Raw genomic sequence first — 8722 nt, forward strand, 5'->3', positions numbered from 1 at the left:
GGGCTTGGAGTGAACCAGTTCTGGCATCTTGTTCTGTTTCTGTTTTGTTTTTTTTAAAAATAAATTAATTTATTTATTTTTGGCTGCGTTGGGTCTTCGTTGCTGCGCGCGGGCTTTCTCTAGTTGCGGTAAGCAGGGGCTACTCTACATTGCAGTGTGCGGGCTTCTCATTGTGGTGGCCTCTCTTGTTGCGGAGCACAGGCTCTAGGGGTGCGTGCTTCAGTAGCTGTGACGTGCGGGCTTCAGTAGTAGTGGTGCACAGGCTCTAGAGTGCAGGCTCAGTAGTTCTGGCGCACGGGCTTAGTTGCTCTGCGGCATGTGGGAATCTTCCCGTACCAGGGCTCGAACCCGTGTCCCCTGCACTGGCAGGTGGATTCTTAACCACTGCGCCACCAGGGAAGTCCCTCTGCTTCTTTAACAACTGCAATTTTCTCATTTGTGATACTGCAAGACAAATGTAAAGATTAGACAAAGTATAAAAAGTGCCTGGTGTATTGTAGGTGCTGAAGAAACAGTGGCTATTTCATTGGCTTTTTGAGTTCTTTCAGCATCTAGCCCTGCTGAACTCATGGTACAGTTTCAATACACACTTGTTGAATAAAGGTATCATGACCCAAACCACACAGAGTACTCTGTGTGGTCAAACCACATGTTTTTAGTCCCTAAGTTATTCAAATGTATAGCTGTGACTGAAAAACATCACTTTAAAGTAAAATAAGTCTGTTAGAATATTATCAAAATAAAATAACAGGCAACTGTTGAATATCTCTAATGTTGCAAAGGAATTTAGATTTCTAATAATGTGAACCTGTGATAACATACTCAGATAACTAGATATGGCAATTTACATTGGGGATATACAGATGCTATCAGCATTGATAAGGTTCAAAGAGTCCTCCCCATTTTGTAAGGGGACATTGGCAAAGAGCAAGCAGTATGAAGCCGGTTCTGCAACCCAAGAGGCCAAAGTTGGTGCAGGGATGCTATGGGTCATCAAAATTTGGGGGAGAGCTAAGCTAGGTATCAAGGGGGAAGGTGAGGACACTATGATTTGTTAAAAATTTCAAAGGACAAGAGCAAAGTCTGAACAGGAGATGAGGCCAAGGTTCTGCAGCTGGAACGACACAGAAGCAAGTAGGAGGAGAGCAAGGAGCGTGGTAGACAGGCTGCAGGTGAGGCTGAAGTGGCATCCACTTGCCTCTGTGGCCCAAGGTCATGTGATACCTGGGGGTCAGCCTTGGTTAACATGAAGAGCAGACATGGATGCTGAATCGTCTCTGCCATTGCTTCAGCCAACAATGCAAAAAAGAACAAGAAGGAGGAGGAGAAGAGAAGGACGATGACAGTGGAGGAGAGCATTGTGAGGGAGGATACTGTGCGACTGTGACACAGAGAGAAAGGGATTGAGAGTCTGTACTCCTGACCTAGGCATACCTATCATCTCTTATCATCTCCACCTTAGTCTCTGCATCTGGGAACTAGGCATTTTTAGCCCTGATCTTCTGTGAGGCTTTTGCTAGCTCTTAAATTTATAAGACCTTGCTAAAAACAGAGTTTCAAATTCTGTAAGACTCCATTAAAACAATCACTGAAAGATTCATAATCCGACTTTATTACTCAGGCAGTAGAATTTTGGTTCTTGGTTCGACTCCTAAACACTCTGGCATATGCTTTTCCTGGGGCCCTTGATAAGAATTCCTGATTGCTTTCTAACAGGGTGGATCTCACGACTGTGTTAGAAGCAAAAGGCAAACAGATGGGTGAGCTGCTCTAATCAGCTCTAGTTGCAGTTTTTTCCTTTTGTCTTTTCAAATGAGAGGTTAGTCTTCCCCGAATCCCAATGCTCCACTCCCTAATTTGGAGATGAACCAGATGATTTCACTGGTCTTTCCCTTCTCTGGTTTCTATGACTCATCAACTATAGCAACCAGGGTGGGGTTAAAAAAAACAACCGTAATATTCAGGTTATGCCGCAGCTCAAAAGGAAGGAATCTAAGAAAAGCTGTTAAGATTGTAAAACAATGAAAAAAAAATATGACTCACAATACTCCTAACTTGTTAATCTTTCCCAGGAGGTCTCCCTATATCCGGTGCCCCCATCTTTTCTCTTTAATTATCAATTACATGAATGTTTTGTTTATCGAGTGTTTTACACATATTTTTCTATGAAATTAGTAAAATGCTTAATCTAGTATAGATAGAAGCCTACTTAATTTTGATCACTCATGTCCCTAAGAAAGCTGCCGGTATCTATCTGACTATAGAAATCAGGGTAAAGTCATTCAATTTAACCAACATTGAGTATCCACTATATGCCAGGTACTAGGGCAAGACTGCATAGCAGATGTGTAATAGGAGGAAACACATTAACTCTAACTTCAAGATCTGGTGGAGGTAAATGAGTAATTGTAATCTAACAAATGTATCAGAAATGAAATCAAAATGCTAGGGGAGCCCAGCAGCAGTTAACCTTTAGAGAAAGGAAGTAAGATAGTCCCTCTTGGCCAACGCATTCACAGTTACTCATAGCTATTTGAAGCCATTGTGCAATCATAAAAGAGGAAATGTAACATATACCAAAGTATTCCATATTGGGAAGCGTCAATGCAGAGAGATATGGCTGTTAATTTTAAAAAATTTCATTCCAGGGACTTCCCTGGTGGCGCAGTGGTTAAGAATCCGCCTGCCAATGCAGGCAACACGGGTTCTAGCCCTGGTCCGGGAAGATCCCACATGCCACGGAGCAACTAAGCCCGTGCGCCACAACTACTGAGACTGCGCTCTAGAGCCCATGAGCCACAACTACTGAGCCCACGTGCCACAACTACTGAAGCCCGCACACCTAGAGCCCGTGCTCCGCAACGAGAAGCCACCGCAATGAGAAGCCCGCGCACCGCAACGAAGAGTAGCCCCTGCTCACCGCAGCTAGAGAAAGCCCGTGTACAGCAACGAAGACCCAATGCAGCCAAAAATAAATAAATAAAATAAATTAATTTTTAAAAAAAGAAAAAATATTTCATTCCATTATAAAAACAGGTAAAGAGGATTAGTCACTGGAGAAGGTGTATATTTATTTAATGGCACCATTGTCTAAACTGTGGAAGTATTTTTGGAAATCCTCCACTTACGTATTTCCCTCAGAGCCTAAGGCGAATCCTGGTCACTTGAGAGGAGTTTTGAGGAACAGCTAAAGGTCACTCTGAGACAAGGTCCATGACTAAGAGAGCAAAAAATAGTAGGAGGAGAGAATACCGCCAACTAGGGTTAAAAACACATGAAGGCATGATCCGGCCCTCGTTTGATTACATTGTTCAATGGACTCAGTAGTACTTTTTTTCTAGTTTTAAGGAAATTTGATTGTTCTGATATGAGGTCTGAAGTGGATATCTATCAGCCCAATAAAGTTTTCAGAGTTCCTGAGATGCTAAATATTCAAAATTATGTAATACTATTTAAAAGTAATGTTTTTGGTGAAAAATGTCCAAAAATATACTGGATTGAAGTGGAATCTTCAATAATGACATATCTATGGATGAGGTACTTATATAACAAAAAAAATTCTCAAAAACCCAACACTCCCATGGGCAAGGGAATAGCCAAGTTTGCTGCAGTTTCCAGTGAGTGACATCAGCCTCCTGTAAGTCTCCAGCAAAATGAATTCAGTTAATACCATCAGTCCCTTTCCCCTTCCAGAGCCAGTGGTATTCATGTGGGCATTCTGGAGAGCTGGAACAAACCTAGACAGAACCCCAGACAGCTGCAGAGGAAAAGGAAAAGGCACAGAGTTGGTGGATACAGAGCTGCCCCAGAGACCTCTACCAGCCAGTTCTCACAAAGGTTGACTACTCTCCTGGAGCTGCAGTTATTCTTCCTTCATAAACAGAAATCATTTCTCAGAATTGTTAATATTGCTTTTGATAGTCTTTTAACAAGTTGGTCTGTTTATAAGTTAGGAACATAAAAAAAAGAATCATCCACCTTGTATTGTTAAAAAAAAAAATACATGAAGCATGAACACACTTGATACCAAACTGAAAAGGAATGGGGGGGCGGGGGCATGTCCTGAGACCCACATGGGTTAGTAATGTTGGTCTCCATATTATTATTAAGTTTTAACGGGTTAGGTTCAATTTTCTCTCTCAAGGCTGTAGTATCCATTTTAAACGTTTAAACATTAACATAAATATCATGTAAACATTGAAACGTTCTGGGGAGGAGGTCATGCTGTGATTTACACATTCTCAAGTCCCTGAGGGAGGGCAACTTGGGTTTCAATTTGGGCACTGCTGCTTGCCTCACTTTCTTTTTCTTTCCTAGACTCCAGAGTCCAAGCTTTAAAAGGTTAGGAGAGTCCAGCTAGGTAAAAGTAACATTTAAAGAGTTAACCATCCTTTATTAAGCGACCTTCTTGGGCGGATACCACCTTTTCTTTTTTTTTTTTTTTTTTTGCAGATTTAGAATCCACTTCCAAGTGACACAACTGGAATTTGATCCCCCAAAGAACAACTTTTGCAAAGGAACCCTTATCCCATTTAGCTTTGAACCCTAGAGGAAGGAGAGGCATCTGACTTACCTTGTGTGAGGATCTGTAGTACTTATTACCCATTTCTGACGTGTCCAGCTCCAGTAGATTTAAGATCTGTACCTTCTATCTCATTGGCTCGGCCACATTCTCACAAATCTGGCAGGCATATTTGGTACTGAAGAAACAAAGGTGAACAGATTGCCGAGTAAGGTTGATCACCACAACCTCAGGTTCACACTGAAAAATAGCCTCCCTTGATTCCCCCACCCTCAGGCTTCCCTACTGTCCATGCTGCCTCCCAACCTATCTGACATATTACTGCCATACTTTCCATTATAGAAGTTTAATCATATTGCACACCTCGACTACCACCCTCATTAAAAAGCTTTTGATTACTCCCCATCTCAAGACAATGCCCTCTGTTTCTAAGAAGGCACTCAGGGCTTTTTAGTAAGTTCTCCCAAGCACACTTTCTTAGGTTCCTTTTGGTCTCTTCACCGTAGTTACCCTGGGCAGGCCTTAGGCACCCTGGATATCCTGCCATTACAACATGCTGTGCATGTTTCTACCTCTGCAGCATGGATCATACTTTGTCCCTCAGCTTGAAATTTCCCTTCCAGTCTGACAAACTCCTTTCAAGTTTTAACTCAAATGACATCTCCAATTGACGTGATCTGACCATTCTTCACATTAATACAGTGACTTGCAGTTTAAAAAGAACTTTTATATCCATTATTTATTGGAAGGCCACTAGAGCCTGTAGAATATGCTGGGAAGGCATCAAATTCTGGATTTTACAGATGAGAAGACCCAGGCTCAAAGAGGGGAGAGATACAGCCTTAGCAAATGGTGGAGTTGAGACTAACTCAGTGTTCTCTGCTACCCCCTCATCGCTTGCCTCTTCCAACAAACTCTGGACTGGCTACTTCTAAGACTCAGCCTCTCTTACCTCTCCAAGTTGCAGCTGACAGTCTTAACATTCTGAAGACTTCCCCAACTGCTGGATGTGAATTAACTCTAGCAGGGGCTCCTGGGAGGCAGAAGGCTTGGCTGACAGCAAACTCAGCACTCCCTCATATGCAAAATGACATTTTGGCCTTAGGCACTCAGTAAGTTACACAGTCCTTGCTCCTTAAGAGTAAAAGTTTTCAGGCACTAGAGTGTAGCATTAAAAAAAGCCAAACTGAATTAGGGATTGACCTGCCACTTTATTAGCTTCCCAACATGCACACAAAAACAGAGACTTTCAAGCGTGATGCACTGTGATTTCAGTCTCCCTCACCCTCTTCCTGAACTCAAAAGAACTCATTGTGTAATTGGACAGAGATTATTTCCAGCTGCCCACTGAGGCACTTGGGAAACTATAAGTTGCATCACTTTTGGTGGGGCAGAGGGCAGACAATATACTTGTAAAATGTATTCAATTATTTATTTTTCACATTAGTAAAACTGCTGTTTGCATATTGTTGGGACCCAAGACTAGCTGAACATAAAACACAAACTCCATAAAATACATTATATTTCTTAGTTTTATAGAAATGTTAACTTTCTCATTCAATTAAACAAAGAGATTGTAATCACTTTATTACCTATTTAGGAGTCCTTTCTCACTTTCATTTGAAAACTTTCAGGAGTAAATTTAAATACTGTCTCATGGAGGATGATGCAGTCAGTAAGACTGTTCCTGGACACAACATCCTATTTATTTGAGTCCTATCTAACAGGCTAAAATCAAAATACCTTCCTTACAGTTTAGTTTCTGCAGTCTAAGTTGGGCAGAATTTTGTTGAAAGAGCAGTTTGCAAACTGGGGAGGAGTTGAGTTTACTTGTGGCATTCACACAACCCCAGAGCTGTGGAGCAGAGGCTTCTTTTCGGCATTCCGGTGATTGGACATGGGTCTCACTCTTTGACAAGGGAAGTTTTTTGTTTTTTGTTTTTCTGCCGCAGAAAGAATCACAGATTACATATTCATGTCCAAACAAGTTTTGGGTGCTAGATAGAATGTTTTTAAGAGGTTTTAAATACAGTGTCTTCCAAATTGTTAAATCTAACCTGAATTTATACTTACCTTGTTGCTCTTAAATGACATATAGTAACATTGTGAGTTAGACAGTATTGTAAAAATCCCAAAACATGGAACTTCAGTCTATCTTGAGAGGTGACTGGCATGGTCTTTAATAAGCACAAGTTTTTATTTTTATTATTTATTTATTGCTTGCTTGCTTGTGGGATCTTAGTTCCCCGACCAGGGATCGAACCTGGGCCCTCAGCAGTGAAAGTGTGGAGTCCTAACTGCTGGATCACCAAGGGTTTCCCTAAATACAAGTTTTAAAATTTCTTTTCTTGTGCAGGGCTCATAGCTGCCCATAGACTTGCCCTTATGAGTAAGGGATCTAAGACTGAGAGACAACTTAGCCGCATGCTGGTATATGGGGAGCTATCAGCACAATTTAGTAGGTGTTGACGCAGCATCTGGAGGCTGCCTCGCCCTGTGCTTGGTCTTGGGTTAGACACACAGCTGTATAAAAACATAATCGTTGCCTGCGAGGAGCTTACAGTCTGTTTAGGGACTTTTGCAAAATACTTGAAAGAGAATAATGTAGGTAACAACTGAGATTCAAAATTTGTGGTATTATAATAAGTACAGTAGGACTTTAAAGCAGAAAAGTTTTGTTTTTAGGGTTTTGAACTGTAAGGAAAATTTCATGCCCGGGACCCTAAAAAACAGGAGTCCCTGATTCCCCCACCCTCTGCCACTTCATTTAGATTCTTCTTTCTGCCTGATTGATTATTCAATCTAATAGCCTTTTCCCTTCAGTCTTCATCCTCCTTGACCTTCCTATAATACCTGACACTGAACAATACATTTTTCACAAACTTTCTTTTTTTGTTTTAAATTAATTTTCTATTTATTTCTGGCTGTGTTGGGTCTTTGTTGCTGCATGTGGGCTTTCTCTAGTTGCGGTGAGCAGGGGCTACTCTGTTGCGGTGCGCAGGCTTCTCATTGCGGTGGCTTCTCTTGTTGCAGAGCACGGGCTGTAGGCGCATGGGCTTCAGTAGTTATGGCACACGGGCTCAGTAGTTGTGGCGTGCAGGCTTCAGTAGTTGTGGCCCGCGGGCTCTAGAGCGCAGGCTCTGTAGTTGTGGTGCCCAGGCTTAGTTGCTCCGTGGCGTGTGGGATCTTCCCGGACCAGGGCTAGAACCCATGTTGCCTGCATTGGCAGGCGGATTCTTAACCACTGCAGTACCAGGGTAGTCCCTTCACAAACTTTCTATTCTGAAATAATCTCAAATATATATAGAAGTTGTAGAAATAGTACATATAACTCCTATATACCTTTCACCAAGACTCCCTGTTAACATTTCTCTGCCCAAGTCCTCCAATTTGAGACTAAGTCGTAGACATGATGTTCCATTACCAATTTTTACTTCAGTGTTTATTTCCTAAGTACAAGGCATGCTCTAACATAACCACAGCAAAGGAAATTAACATAGATACATTACTACCATGTAATCTACAAACTCCAAGTTTTGCTGGTTGTTCCAATAATGTCCTTTACTGGACTATACATACAAACCAGGATTATGAGTCCCATTAACTTAGTCTTTAAGTAAAACAGTCCTCCAGTGTTTCTCTTTCATGATCCTGTCAGTTTTGAAGATTGCTGACCAATTACTTTACAGACTATGCCTTTGGGTTGGGTTTCTCTGGTATTTCCTTATAACGTATGCATATTTGCCAGGAACATACCACAAAAGTGATGCTGTGTTCTTCTTCGTGCATACCTAGAAACACACATTGTTAATTTGTCTCATTACTGGTGATATCAACTTTAGTTACTTGGTTAAAATAGTTTCTGCCAGGTTTCTTCAGCATTAAGTAAACTAATAAGCATGTTATACTTATTAATAATAATAACTTTCTGGCAGTGAGATTCTTTAAGACTATGCAAATATTCCTATTTGCCATCAAATTTTCACCCACTGCATTTATCATCCTTTGATGATTTTTAGCTTTATTATTATCATAATGGTTGCAAATTGTGACTTCTTTAATTCCATCATTCTCTCTAGATTAACTGATTGGCATTCTACCACAGAATATTCCTTTTTGCCCCCTTTTTTTTTTTTTTTTTTTTTGTGGTACGCGGGCCTCTCACTGTTGTGGCCTCTCCCGTTGCGGAGCACAGGCTCC

The 8722-nt window shown here is 41.3% G+C and overlaps 1 protein-coding gene across 1 annotated transcript in view; it reads right to left on the reverse strand.

Annotated features, from left to right (window-relative positions):
- Nucleotides 1-5580: 5580 nt before the first annotated feature.
- Nucleotides 5581-8722, reverse strand: part of ICE2 (interactor of little elongation complex ELL subunit 2) — an 85687-nt gene continuing 82545 nt past the window's right edge. The window contains exons 20-21 of the mRNA XM_028494904.2: nucleotides 6266-8313; nucleotides 5581-5597 (exon numbers count right to left, since the gene is read on the reverse strand). The gene's annotated coding sequence lies outside the window, so the exon portion shown is untranslated. The remainder of the gene's footprint in view (nucleotides 5598-6265; nucleotides 8314-8722) is intronic.

This window comes from Physeter macrocephalus, chromosome 11 (genome assembly GCF_002837175.3).
Source record: "Physeter macrocephalus isolate SW-GA chromosome 11, ASM283717v5, whole genome shotgun sequence".
Classification (NCBI taxonomy): domain Eukaryota; kingdom Metazoa; phylum Chordata; class Mammalia; order Artiodactyla; family Physeteridae; genus Physeter; species Physeter macrocephalus.